Here is a 20,259-nt window from a genome sequence, read left to right as displayed (position 1 = left end):
AATATAGTAGTTTAAGTAGGCGGGAGGAAATGATGAGGTGGAATGCCCGTTGCGTCCCATGCCGACATCAAAAAAGTTACTTGCCGTGGAATCCGCATCCGGCGACATCGATCGGGATGCTTGCTAGGACCAAAATGGAGGCATTTGTTTTTCGAAAAAAGAAATGTTCGCACTGACACTCATCCTGTCATCGTTCATGACCAGCACATGCAGCATCCTAACACACGCTATTATGCATGTGGTGGTCATATGCCTGGTCAATTTGTGTGGTTTCGCATTTCGCAACCAGCATACTAATGGCATGAACTGATGAACATAAAAGGCTAGCGGCGACACAATTGCAGCCAGGTCACTCTGCTCTCCCTCGAAGCAAGGGCTGCTCCTCTGCTCACTCTATCGAAGCAATGGTCTGGCCGTTTGGGTGTCTCCTGGGCACTGAGGGAGTGTGGTCCTTTTATGATGGAGGCGACCAAGGGTGTGGATTTTGAACCGAGAGCAATTCCTTTGCATTTTGCACAGGCCAAGTGCCCAAGTGCTCGGCTCAGGCCCTGTTTAGTTCCGGCGCAAATTTTTTTTGCGTTAGAATCTTACTAATTTGAAGTACTAAATAAAATCTATTTACAAAACTTTTTGTACATATGAGTTGTAAATCGCGAGACGAATCTAATGATGCTAATTAATCCATGATTAATTAATAATTAATGGATGGTACTGTAGCACCACTGTTGCAAATCATGGATTAAGTAGGCTCATTAGATTCGTCTCGCGATTTACAGCCCATCTATGCAAAAAGTTTTGTAAATAGACTTTATTTAATACTCCATGTATGTGTCGAAACATTCTATGGCCTCAGCTGCTGGCACCGGCATGATGATGCCTGGCCTGCCGCCCATCTTTGCGCTCTCTCCCTCCCAGGGTTCACCAAACCGTAGGTAACCGGTCCGGTTTGACCGGTTCGGCCCGGTTCCGGTTTGGTCCGGTATGAAACCGGTCCAAATTCAAAATTTAAATTTGAATTCAAAAAAATGAAAAAATCCCAAAAAATTCCTAAAAATACTTCAAGGTGCGACGAATCTAATGGTGTCAAATTTTCTCAAAAAATCGTTCATTTAGTATAGTTTGCGGGGATTTGAAGTTAAACAAAAAAACGTGCATACAAAAGTATACAAATATAATGTAAAAGTAGTAAAAAAAGGGTTGGAGGTTTCATTTATACTAAAATATGTTATACAAACATTTATTTAGTATACTTTGCGGGCATTTGAATTTAAACAAAAAAAAAATTGAAATTGACCGGTTACCAGTCAAACCGGCCGGTAAACCGGTCTAACCGGCCGGTATACCGGTACGAACCGGTTGAACTGCGCCTTTTGAATTCAAATTTTAATTTGACCGGTTCCGACCGGTAACAGATCAAACCGGTCCGGTAAACCGGAACCGGAGGCCGGCGGTTACCGCTAACCGGTCGGGAAATAAAACCCAACTCCCTCCTCATTCTTTTGTTTTCTGCAGAGATCTTTGAACGCATCGGACCGCGAGAAAGGCGGGCGCTTTGGGATCCCTTTGGAGCAGTTCAATGCGAGCTCCGAACGTCTCGCTACCAGTAGGAGTAGCTGACTAGCCCCCGTCTTCACATCACAGCCGCAGCAGCAGCCTGGTCTCTCTCGGGTCGGCTCTCGCCCTCACTCCCTGTGTCCCCTCTGTGCGCTAGCTGTTGGTTTTGCTTTTGGGAGGTTGCATTGGATCAAAGCAACCGCGGCGCAGCAGGGACAGGGGCGAGAAGAAGGGCCCGGCCGCCCGGGCCGGCGGCGATCGCTTTGGCGATGGTGTCTCTTTGATTGCTTTTCTTCCCCACGTCCGCTTTAGCAGGCTGTGGGGGCGCCGGGGAATGAGCGCCCGACTGCTCTTGAGTCTTGACTTTATGGAACACCTCAATTGTGTCGCCGCTAGCCGCCGACGCTGCAAGCCGCCCTAGCCGCCGCCGCTGGGGCCGCGGGGGCCGCCGCCGCCGCTGGAGGACTCGGGGCCGGCGCCGCCGCGGGCCGCCCTCGCTGCGCCGGGGACCGCCGCCGGGAGCCTGCTGTGGTGCTGCCGCGAGCTCTCGGGGAGAGTTTCTGTTCCCCTCGATTCGATCCAACCAGCGTGACTTCGGTTGACTAGAGGCAGGGGTAGTTCTAAGAGTGTGTTGAGGCAAAGCCAGACTTTTTTGGTGGCATGTGGCAAAAGCCACCTTTGAGCAGTGTCCTGCAACAAATTTTGCCAATGCAAAACTATTTTTTGCATTCATTAGCCTGAGCTGCATACTCTGCACTTGACGTGGCTTCGGATAGGTGGACCGGGCTTTCTTGCAAATAATCAGCCCGGCCTCTCAACAGAGGTAGCAGAAGACAAGTTTGGCCCATATCAGCTCCAGGTATGTGGACCATGGAGTGGTCAATTATCTGAAGGACACCTTTTTATTTACAGCGTGATCCTGAAAAACACAATTAGGCAGCCTGTCCCGATCTTGGACATAGCTTTTAAGCGTAAAGGCAAGATTCAAATGGCACTTAAGCCCATATTATTGCCAAAATTTTCGAATCTGAGTGCTGCAGCACAGACTTTTTTCTTAAAAGAACAGGCAAGGCTTTACTGGGGAAAAAAAGGAGGCCCAAAACGCCATTTTTCATATCAAACTATCCGGAACAGGTTCCATGAATCTCAAAAAACCATTCCTGGATCGCATGTATCATGCATCTCCTCTCTTCCTACCCTATGCAAACCTAAACGTAGATGAGGCAAACAATCAAGAGGCCCAGCGTGTTCATCCCGGACAGGTTCGGTGCATCATTTGACAATTATGCTGTATAATTTTTCAGAAAAAAAGGTTCATTAATCTTGCTAGATGATAGTAATTCATATTATGGTTCCCGATTTCTGATAAATCCAAGCAGAGAAACCGACGTCCCAATCACAAAATTATGTGACGAGTGCGACTTCTTGGCACATAGGTTCTCCCGTCAAGCCGCCGCATCTGAATACTTCCCTTCATACGTGCCTTAAGTTTTGGGACAAAGGTGCTGCCTCTAGAGTTTCAGGTGATCTGAAAGGAAAAGGGCAGCAGTTTAGGGTTAAACAGAGTTGCATATTCTGCAGATGAGCTAGTATGTTATAGCAGTAAGAGTTATCATGCACTAGCACTATACCAGTACGATTTTACTTCGCATTCGCATATAGTGCTTGACATGTGAGAAATGGTATTACTAAAAAATTCGCAGGCACAGTAGCTTTGTGCGACTATGATTGATGATGCAACTGTTTGGGGAGAAAAATACCCAAAGGGGTTTCCTCTACACGCGGAGGAAAATAAATTGCGGGCGTGCCAGTGTACTAAGTACACAAAAAATAAATAGACAAAGAACAAATAAGGAACACATATTTTATTCATATTTTTCAACAAATACAAATACAGGTTCCTTATATATATGGGCGCTCCATAGCCTGCCGTGGGGCAGATCGAACATGGGCGATGTGATCTTCTGGTTCCTAGGGCCTCAGAAGGCTCCTAGTTAATTACATCTGCGAGATAGTCGCAGAACACCTCCGATTAAGCTGCAATGGTCGTCTTCTTCGATCTTCACTTTGCGTCCTCCGTGCATGATGATGATGATGGATGAATGCAGGCGTCGGCATTATCATGGCCTCATCGGTCCATGGGCCGATGGTAACGCAGTCGAAACGTCGACAACGTCCGCCCGTGCCGTTCGGCCTCGTCGGTCACGAACAGCAAGTACAGCAATAGAGTCGTTGATGTAGTGCATGGTGGCGCTCAGTTCGATCAGTTAGACGTCAGATGGCGTAGCAAATTAGAAGTGTCTTCAATAATCATAGGGACTTGACAGGCGCGGATCCGGCCGGTATGCAACCCGCGACACAGACACGGGGTCTAGGCGATTGCAACCCGGTCGAAGACAGAACACATCGGCATCACTCCTCTCTCCGTGAACGTCGAGAATGAAGAGGCAGCACATGTTCACGTTGATCCAATCTGGTGGCTTCTAAACTTGTACAGGAACAACTCTTGACTTGATGCATGCAGGGCATCGTGGCCTTTCCTGGACAGATGCATCTCGGTGACATAGGCTGTTCAGAGACGACGAGCTCCAATGACCGGCTGCATGGCGGCGAGTTGGACAGCAGCGATCCGTGGCGGCGAGACGGTGATGATCTCGGCGGCCGGCGACGAGGCGGGCTGTTCATGGACGAGCTCCGGCGGCGAACTGCACAACAGCGAGCCGGACGGCATCGAGCCACGGCGGGGATACGGCGACGGCGATCTCGGCGGCGGTCGGCGATGTGGCAGGCTGCTCACCGCGAGGAGCGACAATCTCCTTCATGGAGACCATGAGATGCCCACGATGATGTGCAGAACTCCTTCATGCATGGGTGCTGAAAGGAAACATGCAAGAACAAGAATAAAACAAATAAGATAGATCGATCTCAACCTGAGTTACCGGCGAGAAGGATGGGAGCCATGGAGTCGACGCCGAAGTGTTCGACGGCGACGACGTCAGTTGCGTGGCGTTGTGAAGCCGAGGCCGGAACCCCGCCGCAGGCCGCGGACTCGCTCGCCGGCGTCGTGTGCGTGATGGAGATGGAGATGGCCGCACGACAGTCGTCGCCGTTGATCACAAACTCCGGCCGGCGGACTGGCGCAGTGCAGAGCGTGGTGACGATGGTGGCCGTGCGCAGTCGGGCGGCGTGGTGTAGATGGATGTGGGTGTCCCCCTCGTGAGAGACTGAGGGGTCTCTTTTATAGGCTGGAGGCAGGGGCCAGGAGAGGAGTGTCGAGCCGTGCGCTGCCTCTAATCCGTTGCCGAGCAAGCCGGCGCCCGAGCGAAGCGCTCGGATCAGTTCCACGCCGCGCGACTGCTAATTCAAAATTTGAAAGTTTGATCTTATCTTTCAGCTGGCGCACGTGTGCATGCGAGAAGCTTCCAGAAGATAATTCGTGGAGACGATCCACTCGTATGCACCGCACGAGGCTCGCATGGGCGGATGCATGGGCCATGCATGGGTCAGGTAAGAGCCCACATGCATCAGATTAATTAGTGCTAATTCTTTACTGATCAGCCCAATAATGCTTGAAGCTTAGCAACTCCAGCCCATTAACCGCGGCCACGCTGATCACAAGTTGCGTACATGCATTAGCCCAATCTGTTTGTGCAACCTCTGAAAAAAACAAGGCAGATGACAGGTACGTGCAGCTAGCATGTGTGGACTTCCTTGCATGTTAGCTTGCTTCTCTTATCTCATACGTATGCATATCTTAGCTTGTTTACTTTGAGAAACATGTTCAAAATACCATCGAACAAATGCCCCCCCCCACCAAGTAGAGTTTGAGGGCGCAGCCAACTCAAACTCAACTTGGTGGAATATTTCAATGATTTTGTACATCACTTAAGCCTTGTAATCTTGGCAAATAAACGGATGAAATCTTTATTGTTTGCTCTTTTAGCCTCCGTGAACATTTTGTATTGTCACGTGGAGACTTTAGTTTGAAGCTTATCCAATTGGTGTGGGTTCTCAGCCGCAACAGCGAACAGGAGCAAAAACACATCCCAACAACCGGCCCGCATATCTTGCTTATGGGGAAAACGCCGGTCATTATCCGCACCCAGGCGCTACAACAACCGAACGCCGGAGCTTGCCGTGAAATCAGCATGTGCTTCTCTCTCTTGGTTGTTGACTAACAGAAAACATTGGTTACGATCTCGTCCACCTCTAGCTCTATAAATAGCTGTCATGCGGCAGATGACTTCTCCATCCAACGCCAACTTGCTTGCGTTCCGTTCCTGCTTGCGGCCGCCTGAAAGTCCCACGTCGAGATCTTTCGCTCCTTGATAACAGGTAACAAGCTTGCAACTTTCGTACGTAATGCAATATGTACCTTTATCTCTTGTACGTGATGCAGTCTGTATCTATCTTGTTGTAGTTTATTTCCATGGCACCCGGGAAGTCAGGATCATCTCGCCGTGATGGCAAGGATGCTCAGGCGGAGTACCGCGACACCAGGGACGCCTCCGAGCGCAGTGAGAAGAAGCGCAACGCCCCGGCGGAGTACCGCGACACAAGGGACGCCCCGGCCCTGAATGCTGAGAAGAAGCGCCATGCCCGTCAAGATGACGACCGCGAGGACATCCGAAGCCGCGAGACTGGCCGCTCAGATTGGGGCTCCAGGTCTCGCAGGAGTGTGGCCGGGCAGTCGGCTCTTGTTGCTCGTGATGTGCGCCAAACTAAGCGCGCCAAACACTACGAAGGTATGTCGAAAGGAGAGAAGCAAGGTGGTTCATCTAATGGCGTTCCGCGTTCTTTTCGTGATTCCTTGCCTAGTGCTTTGCGGGCGCCTGGCCAACCTCCGCGTCCTTGCCGCGATTTGGGACATGGGGTAACCTTCACATTGTCGCCAAGCCCTCCGAGAATCACGGGCAATGCTTGTCATGCTCCGTCAACTGCGGCGGCGCCTGAAGCACCACGTGACACGCTGCCGACTGCATCGGCAGAACGTTTGGACTTGGATCTTAATGAGCTGAGTACTGACATGGACGACGACGTGAGTATCGCCAAACTGAATCTTTTTTTTACATACGTGTCCTTTTTTTGTCTTATTAACTAACATCTTGGTCTCTTTATGCAGTTCTCCATTGGGATAAATCCACGTAACCCCATGGCAATTTCGGCCGACGTGGATTCTTTGGGTGGGCTGGATGCACTTACCCCTACCGATCCTGCCGCTAAAAACCCAGGAACAAGTGCAGTCGCAAGGTACTTGAATTTTTTTCTTTTATTTCTTTTATTTCTTTCATAAGATCATGTTGATGTATTAGTCTAAACTCTGGCGACAACATTGCAGCTGATGATGATGACCAGCTACCCCTCTCCGAGAGAGCCAAGAAATTAAAGGGGAAGGGTGAGGAGCAGGCCGAGGCCACAAAAGATCCAATCTCACTTCCGGAGAAGGAGAAGCACGTTGGAGCTGGAGCGAAGGCAGGAAAGTTCGCCCTTCTGGAGAGGGCGCTCAAGCTAAAGAAGAAGACAGAGGCGTACATCTCCGAGCTGGTCTCTTGCAGGCCTCGCTTCGCCGTCGACTCGGTCCGTTCCGTGGATAGTGAGTCTATAGATCCTCCAAGCCTTGTTCTTCCGAATGGGACCCTGGAGGAGGAGCGGTCGGTGTACATAATCCGTACAGATCTCACTCGCCTCTTCCGTCTATTGAAGGAGCCGTTTGATGGCGTCAAGGTAGTGCGGATGCTAAAGCTTCTCATGGGCCAATGGGCCAGCATGTATGAGTCGCCGCTTCCCGCTGATCTGGAATTGCTTACTACGCGCTTGGGGGCGCTAGCGCAGCGCATAGAGAATGGGGCCACCTTCGAGGAGGCGACCCTTGACAAGGACGAACAGGCTATGCGCTCCCATTTGCAGCGTATTGAGGCTGCATGCTCCGAGATAGCGGCTGAGTTTACACTCGTGCAAGGGGACCGGACGGAATATGTGAACCATAGGCAAAAGGCATTTTCCTTGCATGAGAAGTATACTGCCATGGCCGCTGAACATGAACAGAAGATGAAGGAGGCGCGGAAGCGAGCGGAAGAGATCCAGCGTGTGGCGGACGTTGCATCGGAGAACCTCACAGCCTTCGACCAAGATCTTGAGTCGCATGGCAACAACATTGGCCGGCTCACCAAGCTTCGTGACGAACTGAAGGACCGTGTGGCGCAGCTGGGTGAAGAGAAGGAGCGCATGAAGGCCCAGACGCCGGCGGACGTGGCTGTCATCTTGGCGTACTCCAGCAAGCTCAGCGAGGAGGAAGATTAGAGTCGTTCGTCAATAAACATTGGCCAAGCTGCATCTGGCCGTAGGGAGTTTAGGTCTTTGAGTCATATCAGGTTTATCGTGTGATGGAGTCTTTCTTTTCTTTTGTGTGTGTCGTATCAGGTAGGGGCACTGTCGGTACCCTGTAACAGGGATACCCACTCTTACTGCAGCAAGGCAGGACCCGCGTAGTTGTCCATAGCTGCGCGGGAAAGGCGGAGTAGCCAGGCCCCACCGGTCAGGCTCTCCCCTCACTAAGCCAACGGCCCCGGACCCGCTCCCCGCCTGGGGAAGGGTCCGGAGACGCCACGTATCCCTAAACAAGGGAAGCTCCGTGCCGACCGCCGGGGCCCGGACCCCCATAGGGGTCCGGGACCTCCTGCGCCCGTCCGGACGCCCACACAATGTAGGGGTCCGGAGCCGCCACGTGTCCCGGAGACGTGGGATCGTGCGCAAGCCTTCCGCAGGAAGACTCGCCCACCTACCGCATTTAATGCGATGGACAAGGCGTGCTCTGCCGCCGCGGTTCACAAGACAGCCTTTTGCCAGGCCCCGCTGCGCGCCGCGTATTACCAAGAAGCACAGTGGAGCCGCCTGAGCCGCGCCCGCGCAGAGCCCGACTGCTGCATTAAATGGATACGACAGCACGGCACTTTTCCATCATGCCGCCTACGCCGCAAGCTACACCACCCGCTTAAGCTATGTGACGGGCGGTGCCACTAGCTACGACGGGCCTGACCTGACGAGACGCTAGGACATGATGGACGAAGGGCTCCGGGAGCAGGCGAGGGAATCCAAGAGAGAGATCTCCATTGCCTGCAACGCCATAATGTGTGAACACCCCGTTATTTTATATCGCATCGTTGGACCCACCTGTCGGGGATCCAACAGCCGTGTACGCGCCCCCTTGAGATATAAAAGGGAGGTGCCCGCTGTGCACAGGACGATCTCCACAATCCAGACAGACTCAAGCTCTCGCACCTCCTCACTCTCGTGGGAAGGCAATACAGCACACAGTGGACGTAGGGTATTACGCTCCGGCGTCCCGAACCACTCTAAACCCTGCTGTGTTCCTTGTGTCCTTGAGGAAGATTGATCTAAGACTAGCTAACCCCCGAGTACACACCCTCTGGGCTAGGGCGGGTGCCTTCCGCCACCCGGCTGTGGTTTGCAGCACCACGACATTTGGCGCGCCAGGTAGGGGACTGGCTGGTCGCATTCCATCATCTTCTTCGTCCCCATGGTTCGCGTAGACGACGTGGAGATGACGGAGGGGGTGGCGTCCTCCACGCCACATGCCCCTCGCGTTCCTGCTCCAGGGGCAACTGTGCCTGTGGAGCAGGCACCGTTGGCGGTGGCGCACGCCGCCCGCCGGCAAGAGTCAGGGCGTCCATCAAGGGCTCCCTCACAGGCTGCGAGCGGCGGGGCGCTGGCAGCGGCTAGGGAATTGCTTCGCAACCCCCCGGCTGAGGCAGCCTCGCCAGACGCCCTGAGGCAGTGGCGAGACGACGTCGACCGTCTCCTCCACCTGGCTCAGGCCTCCCCCAGTTCTGCGAAGACTGGGCAACGACCTCCGCCTGGCAACGCGGTGGTACCTTACCACCAGCGTCAGGGCGGTGCGTCGGCATCTGTGCGCTCCCCCACCGTGAGGGGAGCACGAACAGAAGACTTGCGGGCGGAGCTCAACCGCCGGCGCGCGGGGGAGGATGCCCGCATCGCTGTCGAGAGGGCGCGAGAGCGCCGTCTCAACATTGAGGGACGCAACCTCAATGTCGATCTGGACGCGGCGGCACCCAGGCCTCCGGTGAACGCCCGGATTCAGCCAGGTGCACCGGTGGCCGGGGTTGGCTGTGCTGCGCTTGTGGAGCACCTCCGCGCCGTGGCGTGGCCACCCAAGTTCCGCCCCCACCTGCCGGAAAAGTACGACGGTACTACTAACCCGTCGGAATTCCTGCAGGTGTACGTTACCGCCATCACAGCGGCTGGTGGCAACGGCGCCGTCATGGCAAGCTACTTTCATGTAGCCTTGTCTGGGCCAGCCCGGACCTGGCTCATGAATCTCACACCCGGGACGATCCAGTCCTGGGAAGAGCTCTGTGCGAGGTTCACAGCGAACTTCGCCAGCGCCTACCAGCAGCATGGTGTGGAGGCACACCTTCACGCCGTGAGGCAAAAACCCGGGGAAACGCTTCGGGCTTTCATCTCGCGCTTCACCAAGGTACGAGGTACCATTCCTCGTATCTCAGATGCATCTATTATTACTGCTTTCCGCCAGGGGGTGCGTGATGAGAAGATGCTCGAGAAGCTGGCGACGCATGAGGTGGAAAGCGTCACTACGCTTTTCTCCCTGGCAGACAAGTGTGCCAGGGCCGCTGAGGGCCGTGCATGGCACTCAGCCCCCCAAGATGGAGACACCAAAGCTGGCGGCTCCAGTGCTACCGCTCAGGGCGGTGGCAAGAAGAAGAAGAAGAACCGGGGTCGCGGGGAGCCGCATTCCGGCGGACCAGTCGTTGCAGCAGCAGCGCCAGCAGCGGCGCCCGCTGCGGCTGCAGCGGCTGGGGGCCAGAATACACACGGCAAACGCCCTCGCCCGCAAGGTGGAAGCGGAGGTTCATGCCCAGTGCATCCCACCGCTCGCCACAGCGCCGCTGACTGCCGCGAGATCCAAAAGCTCGCGAAACGGGTCAGTGGGCGGCGTGAGCAGTCCTCTAAGGATGACTCACCCCCTCCTCGCCAGCGGGCCGGCAAGGAGAAGGCCCCTGACAGCGGGGCCGCAGCCGGAGAGAAGGAGCTGGGGTACCAATCCCCCGCTCGAGAGCTGAAGGGCGTCTATCACAACGACGACTCCGATTCCGACAACGGCGACCGCCGCAAGAAGCTGTACGTAATGTATGGCGGGAGCTGGGAGCTTGTCTCCCGGCGGGACGTGAAGACCCTTCGCCGGGAGGTCCTCTCGGTGAAGCCGGGGGTCCCGAGGGCGGCGCCGCACCAGAGGTGGATGAACACCACCATCTCTTTCGGGCCATCCGACTGCCCGGAGAATATGGCCGGAGCTGGTGTGCTACCTTTAGTCACCGCTCCTGTCATATCCAACGTGAGGCTCTACCACGTGCTGATTAACGGTGGGGCTGGCCTCAACGTCATCAGTTATGCAGCATTTAAGCAGCTGCAGATCCCAGAGTCCAAGCTGACTCCCTCTCGCCCATTCTCCGGAGTGGGCCCACACCCGGTGTTCCCCCTGGGGAGCATCACATTGCCGGTCACGTTCGGGACCGAGAACTTCCGCACAGAGAGCGTCATGTTCGATGTTGCGGAGGTGAACCTCCCGTTCAACGCCATCATTGGCCGACCGGCACTCTACCGCTTCATGGCCATTGCCCACTACGGGTATTTGGTCCTGAAGATGCCTTCCCCTGCCGGAGTCCTCACCGTGCAGGGTGACCGCACCGCTGCCGTCGCTGCAGTTGAGAGACTGCATACTCTGGCAGCAGAGGCTGCACGCTCCGAGGAGGATCCGTCCACCTCGCAACCCAGGGCGCCTGCGAAGGCTCCCAAGGTCCAACCATCTGACCCGGACCAAGTTCCCGTGAAGTCGGTACAGATTGGAACAGACTCCACCAGGACCACCCGCATCGCGGGAAACCTGGAGGCAAAATAGGAAGACGCGCTCATCGCTTTCCTCCGGGCAAATGTCGACGTGTTCGCCTGGGAACCGTCACAGATGCCCGGGATCCCCAGGGAAGTGATCGAGCACAATCTGAGGATCTACCCTGACGCCACGCCGGTGCGCCAGAAGCCTCGGAAGCAGTCCGTGGAGCGGCAGAACTTCATCCGCGAAGAAGTCCACAAGCTCCTGCACGCCGGCTTCATCGAGGAGGTCCACCATCCCGAGTGGTTGGCCAATCCGGTCGTCGTCCCAAAGGCCAACGGGAAGCTCCGGATGTGCATCGACTACACCAGCCTCAACAAGGCATGTCCAAGAGACCCCTATCCTCTTCCGCGTATCGATCAGATCGTGGACTCCACCTCCGGGTGTGAACTTTTGTCTTTCCTAGATGCATACTCTGGTTTCCACCAGATTCAGATGTCTATAGAGGATAGGAAGCATACTGCCTTTGTAACAGTAGATGGGCTTTATTGCTACATTGTCATGCCGTATGGTCTAAGGAATGCCTTACCCACGTTTGTACGAGCTATGAACAAAACCTTCTGTAATCTAATTAGAAATATTGTTGAGGTGTATGTCGATGACATTGTAGTCAAGACTAAGGTAGGGTCAACACTAGTGGAGGACCTGTCCCTCGTCTTCGACCGTCTTCGCGCCACGCGCACAAAGCTGAACCCAGAGAAGTGCATCTTCGGCGTCTCAGCAGGGAAGCTGCTAGGTTTCCTGGTCTCACATCGAGGCATTGAGGCAAACCCAGCCAAGATCAAGGCGATCGAAGCAATGAGGCCTCCTGGCCGTATCAAGGACGTCCAGAAGCTTACTGGATCTCTCGCTGCTCTTAGCCGCTTCATATCGAGGCTGGCTGAGAGGGCCCTTCCCTTCTTCAAGCTGTTGAGGAGGTCCGGTCCATTTTTATGGACCGAAGAGGCTGAACAAGCCTTCCAAGAGCTGAAGCAGCACCTCACCTCGCTGCCTGTACTGGTGGCTCCAGAACCCGGTGAGCCGTTGTTTCTGTATCTTGCTGCATCTGCGGAGGCGGTCAGCATGGTGCAGGTCGCCGAAAGGATGGAGCAAACTCCCCAGGGGAGCACCAAGGACCCCTTGGCCAAGGATGGTGAGCCGGACCCTGGACACGGGGGCCCGTCAGCCTCACCCCAGCTTGGAGGTCCGGGCCCTGCACAGGCAGGTCCGGAGGAGTCCCATCCCAGTGGGAACCCAGAACCACTGGGGGCCCAAGGGACAGATGTGATGGACAAGGGCGAGCCGGACCCAGGAACGAGGGTCCGGACCGTCCAAAAGCCAGTCTACTACGTCAGTGAAGTCCTCCACGAGGCAAAGGCCAGGTATCTTGAGACGCATAAGCTTATCTATGCAATACTTATTGCGTCCAGGAAACTGCGCCACTACTTCCAAGCACACCGAATTGTTGTAGTGACCTCTTACCCATTAAGAGCGATCCTACACAACTCCAACGCCACAGGCAATATCGCCAAGTGGGCAGCAGAGCTGGCAGAATTCCAACTGGATTTCCAGCCACGCCACGCGGTCAAGAGCCAGATCCTGGCTGATTTCATAGCGGAGTGGACTCCTTCCCCAAGCAACCCTGGGGGTCCGGTCATAAATGCTGGACCCCCGGAGCCGGAAATCAGGACACCAGTCTTCACCGAGCCTCACTGGACACTCTTCTTTGATGGGTCCGCCCGCGAGAAGTGGTCCGGGGCTGGTGTGGTCCTCATCGACCCAAACGGAGATCAGCTGAAGTACATGGTGCACCTTGAGTTCAAGGCCACTAACAACATGGCGGAATACGAGGCTCTGATCTTCGGCCTGACGCAAGCCCTCTCATTGGGGGTCCGGCAGCTTCTGGTGAAAGGGGACTCCCAGCTGATCATCAAGCAGGTCCGAGGGGATTGCAACTGCAACAATCCCCAGCTCGCGGCATACCTCATTCACGTGAGGAAGCTCGAGAAGGACTTCGACGCCTTGGAACTGCAACACGTTCCCCGCGAGCACAACTCAGCAGCAGATGATCTCTCTGCGAGAGCATCTACCTGGGCATCTGTGCCCGAGGGTGTCTTTGAAAGACGGCTGCTGAAACCTACCGCCCAGCCTGCCGAGCCGGGTGACGGGGATCAAGCTGGCACCTCGAAGCTAGCGGTCCCGGCAGCATTCCACCTATGGTGCCCAACTGGGGCTGTGTGTTCTGTTGAGGAGCCTGGTGTCCTCACAGAGCCACCCCTACCTGCTTTGGGAGCTCCCGATGCATGGATCTCCGAGATCCGGGACTACCTGAAGGATAACATCATCCCTGATGACGATGTGTCCGCTGAGCGCATAGTCCGATTGGCTAAACGCTACGCGGTGGTAGAAGGGGATCTCTACCGCCGTGGCGCCAACGGAATCCTCATGCGATGCATTTCCCAAGGAGAGGGCCGCGAACTGCTCGCGGAAATCCACGGAGGCGAGTGCGGAAGTCATTCCTCCTCTCGCACGCTTGTTGGCAAGGCCTTTCGGCATGGCTTCTACTGGCCAACAGCACTCCAGGATGCGGCTGAGCTGGTAAGGTCCTGCGAAGCATGCCAGTTCCATGCAAAGCAAATACACACCCCAGCTCAAGCTCTGCAGATGATTCCACCTTCATGGCCATTCGCTGTGTGGGGTGTGGATATCCTGGGGCCTTTCCCCCGGGCTGTCGGTGGATACCGGTTCCTCTATGTCGCCATCGACAAGTTCACTAAATGGCCGGAGGTTACTCCTGTGGTGAATATTACTAAGAAATCAGCAGTCGCATTCCTCAGGTCCATTGTGTGCAGATTTGGCGTCCCAAACCGTATCATCGCGGACAACGGGACCCAATTCAAAAGCAGACTCTTCCAAGAGTACTGTGAGGACATTGGCATCCAGCTATGCTTTGCGTCCGTGGCACATCCCCGCAGCAATGGACAGGTTGAGAGAGCGAATGCAGAGATCCTTAGGGGACTCAAGACCCGCACCTACAACTGCTTGAAAAAGCATGGTGCCAAATGGGTTGACGAGCTTCCGTGTGTACTATGGGGCAACCGGACCACACCCAGCCGGGCTACTGGGGAGACTCCTTTCTTCCTGGTCTACGGGGCCGAAGCATGCCTTCCCCCAGAAATTCACCTGGGCTCACCACGGGTCCAGGCCTTTGACGAATCCATGCAGGAGCAGCTGCGGTGCGACGACGTGGACTTCGTTGACGAGCGAAGGTGGCGAGCAGCAATCCGAAATGCACGCTACAACCAGGCGCTCCGGCGCTATCATCAACGGTTCGTGCACAGTAGGGAGCTCCGGGCTGGCGACCTCGTCCTCAGGCGGATCCTGAACCGAGCGGGACTCCACAAACTCTCCCCCAGCTGGGAGGGGCCTTTCAAGGTTACGGAGGTATGCCGGCCCGGATGCGTTCGCCTCGCCACAGAAGACGGAGTGCCGCTGCCCAACCCATGGAACATAGAGCATCTGCGTAAGTTTTACACCTAGGCAGAGCAGGGAAATAACTTTTCCTTTGTAATAAGATAGAGTTAGCGTGCGGCCCAGAGCGGTCGAGGGCCACCCTCGTAAACCCGACCTCTGGCATCCATCGCACCGTCGGCTAACGCGCGGATCAGAGCGGTAGAGGTCTGACCTCATAAACCCGGCCTCTGACATCCATCGTGCAAGCCATGTACATCGAGATTGCAAAGGAAAGATCTTCTCCTAAGTTCTGTCTTTGTGTCAAAGTTAAATTACGCATTTCGATTCTCGGAATTTTCACCTTTTTCTAACCCCCGCGGGACCTTCACTCTTGTTGCTGCAACTAAGATCCGCATTGAGCTGCTGGACTACCGTACAGGTCCGGACCCTCTTGCTGCTGGGGAGGGGTCCGGACCCCTAGAGACCTACTCTGGGGAGCGGGTACTTGTTTCCTGGGGCGGTTTGGAGCCCAGTGTAGCCGCTTAGCTGGTTCCGTACCCAAAAGCCTGCACTCTCCACCACCCTGTAACGAGTGCTCTAGTACCTGGAGCCGGGTAATTAGGGGCCCGGACCTCGTCCCAACTCAAGAGCTGGCTTCCTAAGTCCAACATGGCATGTCCAGCACTATATCTCAAAGGATCGAGCACAGCAAAGTGACCTCACCCACTGCTGCGAAGGGTCTGGGACAGTGAAGCCAGGTCCGGAAAGTTCGTGCTGTTTCCTGGAATGGTCCGGAGCCCTGCGTAGCGCTTTAGCCTGGTTCCGACCCTAAGCCTACGCACTCCACCACTCTGTAACAAGCACTGACCGACCTGGACCTGCGCATCTTGAGCCCCGGACCCTGCACCAGCCTGGCACTGGTCAGGGATGAGTCCCGCGGGCCTGCTACTAAGCTGTGAATTTGAAGTGGTACACAGGATAAGCCGCCTCTAGGGTGGTAGCAAGCCTCAAACCATTGAGCCTACCTACCAGGGGGTCCTGGCATCTGCTTCAAAGCCTTCATGCAGACCAAGGTCCGGTTTCAATGGTAGGCAGACTCAAAACAACTGAGTCTATCTCCCAGGGGGCCCGAGCATCCACCTTGTCCCAGACACCATGAATGGATTCTGCATGCGCCAAACAGCTAAGTTGCAGTATCATTGCTACCATATAAGCAAATTTGACTCTTCTCTCTGTAGTTCTGTATGCTACGCAGGGAACAAGACGCTTGCTCGTCTTACAAACTATGTGACACCTATGCCCAAGGAGGTCCGGAGTATCTTCTACGGCTCACGTGGCAGACAGGTCCAAAACAACTGAACCTATCCGCCAGGGGGCCAGGGCGCCGGGATGCCGCATACCGCAAATCAACAATCGACAAACAGCTAAGTTGAAGTTTCTTCTATTTCAAAAACTTTCAACTAATACAATGTTTGTTACATAGTGCAAAGGGAAAAAGATACAATCCCCAGCCTAAGGGTCCGCAGGCTCTCGCTTGAAGTAGGCGGCGACGAAGTCAACGACCTCCCGCACGCTGTCCCGAGCGGCGGCCTCCGTCTCTGCTACAGGGCCATCGACCACGGGCGCCAGCGAGATGGCCGGGTCGTGGCTCCGGAGGCAGGTCAGGATGTGCTCCGCCACCATCCGGATCAGCTCGCGGCCCTCGGTTTCAAGCTGTCCAGTAAGGACCGGCCCCAGGCGCTGGAGCCTATCCGAAGCAGAGCTCAATACTGGGAGGGCGTCAGCTATCGAAGCTGGCGGCTCCGCCACCTGGATCGGGCTCATTCCAAATGGCACCAGTGCGAGGCTCGCTTCGGCCGCCCAGTCAGCGATCCGCTGAGCTCCAGCGCGCTGGTCTTCCTGGTGCTTCTGGACCGCCTCCCGGACAGCCTCCTGCACCCGGGTGTCCAGGGTCGCTTTGGCCACCTCCACCTCGCGGGACCTCTCCTCGAGCTCGCGGGACCTCTCCTCGAGCTTGGCCTCCCTCTGCTCCACCGATGCCTTCTGCTTCTTGAGCGAGTCTCGCTGGCGCCCGAGCTCCTTCTCTATGCCGGTGGCGTGGGCCTCCCGCTTAGCGAGGGACTTCCGGCCCTCCTCCAGATCCGCCTCGTCGGCAGCCAGCTGGCTGGCTCTCTCCTGCAGTTGCTCGCGCCATCCCTGCAGAGTCGCAGAGAAGACGTCGAGCTCCTGCCTCCGGAACTCGAGGTCCTCACTGCGAGTCTCCAGCTCGGACTGTTGAACTGCGAGCTGAGCCTCGAGGTCGGACCGCTGAGCAGCGAAGCCAACAACCTCCAGGGTGAAGTCCTGCTCCCGCTGCGCCAAGGATTTCTCCCGGGTCGACACTGCGAGCTCTCGGTCAAACACCTTCTTAAGGCTGGCTCGGTAGGCCTCTTGGTCCGACTTGAGCTTCGACCGAGCTTCCGCAGCGAGGGAGGCTTCTGCCTTCGTGTGCGCTTCTAGGCGGGTGTGCCAGTCGGAGAGACGCTGGCGCTCGCTCTCCAGTGCAGACCACTCCCGCCGGAAGGCCGCCTCGGCAGAGGAGGTTGCCTCCTCGATTGACCGCCGAACTCGCAACAGCACCTGAGGAAGCGGAGTCGCATCCTCCTCCGGGGATTGGAGCTGCAGGAGCCGTCTGCCAAACACCACCTCCAACTCTTCCTCCGCAACAGGACCGGAGCTGGAGGTAGGGGCTTCCGCTGCGGCACTTGTCTCCGGCGCCTCCGCCGCCGCCGAGTCGGGCGCGGCCGGACCCAGCTCCGGCGCCCCCGCTGCTGCCGAGTCGGGCGCGGCCGGACCCAGCTCCGGCGCCCCCGCTGCTGCCGAGTCGGGCGCGGCCGGACCCAGCTATGGCGCCCCTGCTGCCGCCGAGTCGGGTGCAGCCGGACCCAGCTCCGGCGCCCCCGCTGCCGCCGAGTCGGGCGCGGCCGGACCCAGCTCCGGCGCCCCCGCTGCTGCCGAGTCGGGCGCGGCCGGACCCAGCTCCGGCGCCCCCGCTGCTGCCGAGTCGGGCGCTGGCCGGACCCAGCTCTGGCGCCCCTGCTGCCGCCGAGTCGGGTGCAGCCGGACCCAGCTCCGGCGCCCCCGCTGCCGCCGAGTCGGGTGCAGCCGGACCCAGCTCTGGCGCCCCCGCTGCCGCCGAGTCGGGCACGGCTGGGCCCAGCCCCGGTGCCCCCGCTGCCGCCGAGTCGGGCGCGGCCGAGCCTAACTCTGGCACTCCCGCTGCCGTCGTAGCGGACGCGGCCGCATCGGGTGCCCCCTCCACCGCTGCCGCCGCTCCTGCACTGAGCACTGCAGAGTCTGGAAATGGCATGACGATCAGCATCGCATCATGTGCCACGGAGTAAGCAGCAGGACGCCGTACGTAAGGGTTCCGCACCTGCTGCCACCGTCACTGTCGATGCCGAGGTCGCCGCCGCCCGGGCACCTGCTGATGTGCCAACGGTGGTAGAAGAACCGCTGGGGCGGGAAGCCCTGGTAGCAAAGCAGAAAAGCCATCAACAAAAAACAAACAAAACAGAACACTGGCGCAGGCAAGGAGAGCAGGATGACACTAACCCAGCAGTACCGGGTACCCAGCGTCCCCGGAGCCCGGGCCTCTTCTCTTGTGGCTGCTGCTGTTGCTGTTGCTGTTGTTGCCCGTGCAGCTGCGATGCAGGCGCAACCCGGGCCTGCACCCGTTGCTGCTGTTCCTGCGGCTGCGGCATGGGCGCGACCCGGGGTCGCACCTGTTGTAGCTGCTGCCGTTCGCGTGCCTGCTGCCGCTGCTCTTGCGGCTGCTCCTGCTGCTGCTGCTCTTGCTGCCGGCGCGATGAATTCCTCGGCGGCGATGGTGGTGGTCCAGTTGCGCCAGAGGGCCCGTGGGGGCCGGCAGCCCGGGAGCTACCTTGGCCTGCGCCCTCAGAAGACCTCTGGCGCTTCGCGGCGGGCTCCGAGACCAGGGTCCCGTCGCCCCGGAGTAGCCTCCGCCGGCCTGCGTCCCCCGACGACGCACCGGAGCTGCTCTGAGCCCGGCTAGAGCCGGCCGCGGCCTGTTTCCCCTTCGTAGTGACGCCGGACCCCGCAGCGCCCAGCGTAGCCTGATCCCCGGACGTGCCAGGGATCCGGAGCCCGCGGTTCGCGTCGCCTCCGGTCTGGCGTGGGGCCAGTCCCCCGTCGTCCAGAGTCGGCAGGGTTGCCAGTACCGCCACCCTCGCGGAGTCCTCGCAGAGGGGGACTATACCCTGCGGGAGGATCAGGTTCTCCGGGATGAAGGTGTCGCCCGTCACGTTCCGCACCAGGACCTCCAAGGCTTCCTGGGTCAGGTCGCTTCCCTCCCCGCGGTGGGTCCTGCTGCAATCATTGAGGCCGGTGAAGCTCCACGCCGGTCGTGGCCGCTGCTTCAGGGGGGCGATCCGCCGCTTCACGAAGTCGCCGAGCACGTGACATGAGGTGAGGCCGCTCTCCGCCAGCGACCTGATCTTGTCCAGCACGGAGTCGAACTCCGGCTGCAGCGACGGCTTGGCCCTCCAGGATGCTTTGTCGGAGGCGGGCCCCGCGACCGGCAGGGCAAGGCGCTCGTTGGCTTCGGTGGTGGCGATCACCCAATCCCTGCGCCACTCCTCCCACCTTCCGCCAGCAAGGCCGGGAATGTAAGGAGTCGGCAGGTCGCTCCTTATCTGGAAGTAGTACCCTCCCACTTCGTCCCTGCTCCTTCCGGACCTCACCAGAATGAAGAAGTAGCGGAAGAGGATGACGCAGGGCCGAACTCCTACGAACATCTCGCATAGGTGCACGAAGATGGACGTCAGGAGGAGGGAGTGCGGTGTCAGATGCTGAAGTTGGAGGCCGAAGTCTTCCATCAGCAGCAGCAAGAATGAAGAAATCGGCAGTCCCACGCCGGCGGAGATGTGCGAGGTGAATAGCACGAACTCCCCGGCGCGGAGGTTGCCAAGGGGAACCGAGCCTGCTCGCACGCCCCAGCCGGTCTCCTGAGCGCTCCACCCAAGCAGGCGGCGCACTGTGTTCAGTTCTCCCTCGGTCTGGAAGCGACGGGGATGAACAAGGGACGCCATCTCTTGGTGGGTGAGGAAGGAGCTTGTGTTGAGGGGAGAGAAGGGCGAGGAAGGCTCGGAGGCAAAGGGGTGCAAAGGCTGGAGGAAGAAGACGAATGCAGGAAAGCAACCGTGGAATGCGGTATGCCCCGCTATAAAGCCTGACTCAACCAGCACGCCCCGGAACCGTCGCCGGAACTCAAGCGACGCCCGCGCCCGGAGTTAGCCGCCCAGTCCATGACGTGGGGGCCCAGGCCC

At 57.4% G+C, this 20,259-nt stretch overlaps 1 long non-coding RNA gene across 1 annotated transcript; it reads right to left on the bottom strand.

Annotated features, from left to right (window-relative positions):
- Positions 1–3,250: 3,250 nt before the first annotated feature.
- LOC120706205 lies at positions 3,251–5,400 on the bottom strand. Its single transcript, XR_005688225.1, has 2 exons — positions 5,241–5,400; positions 3,251–5,162 (listed from the first exon to the last, which is right to left on the bottom strand). It is a non-coding gene; the product is annotated as an uncharacterized LOC120706205 (long non-coding RNA).
- Positions 5,401–20,259: the final 14,859 nt, after the last annotated feature.

This window comes from Panicum virgatum, chromosome 5K (assembly GCF_016808335.1).
Source record: "Panicum virgatum strain AP13 chromosome 5K, P.virgatum_v5, whole genome shotgun sequence".
Lineage (NCBI taxonomy): Eukaryota > Viridiplantae > Streptophyta > Magnoliopsida > Poales > Poaceae > Panicum > Panicum virgatum.
Note: the sequence above shows the minus strand (reverse complement) of the source record. Positions and strands in the feature narration are given on the sequence as shown.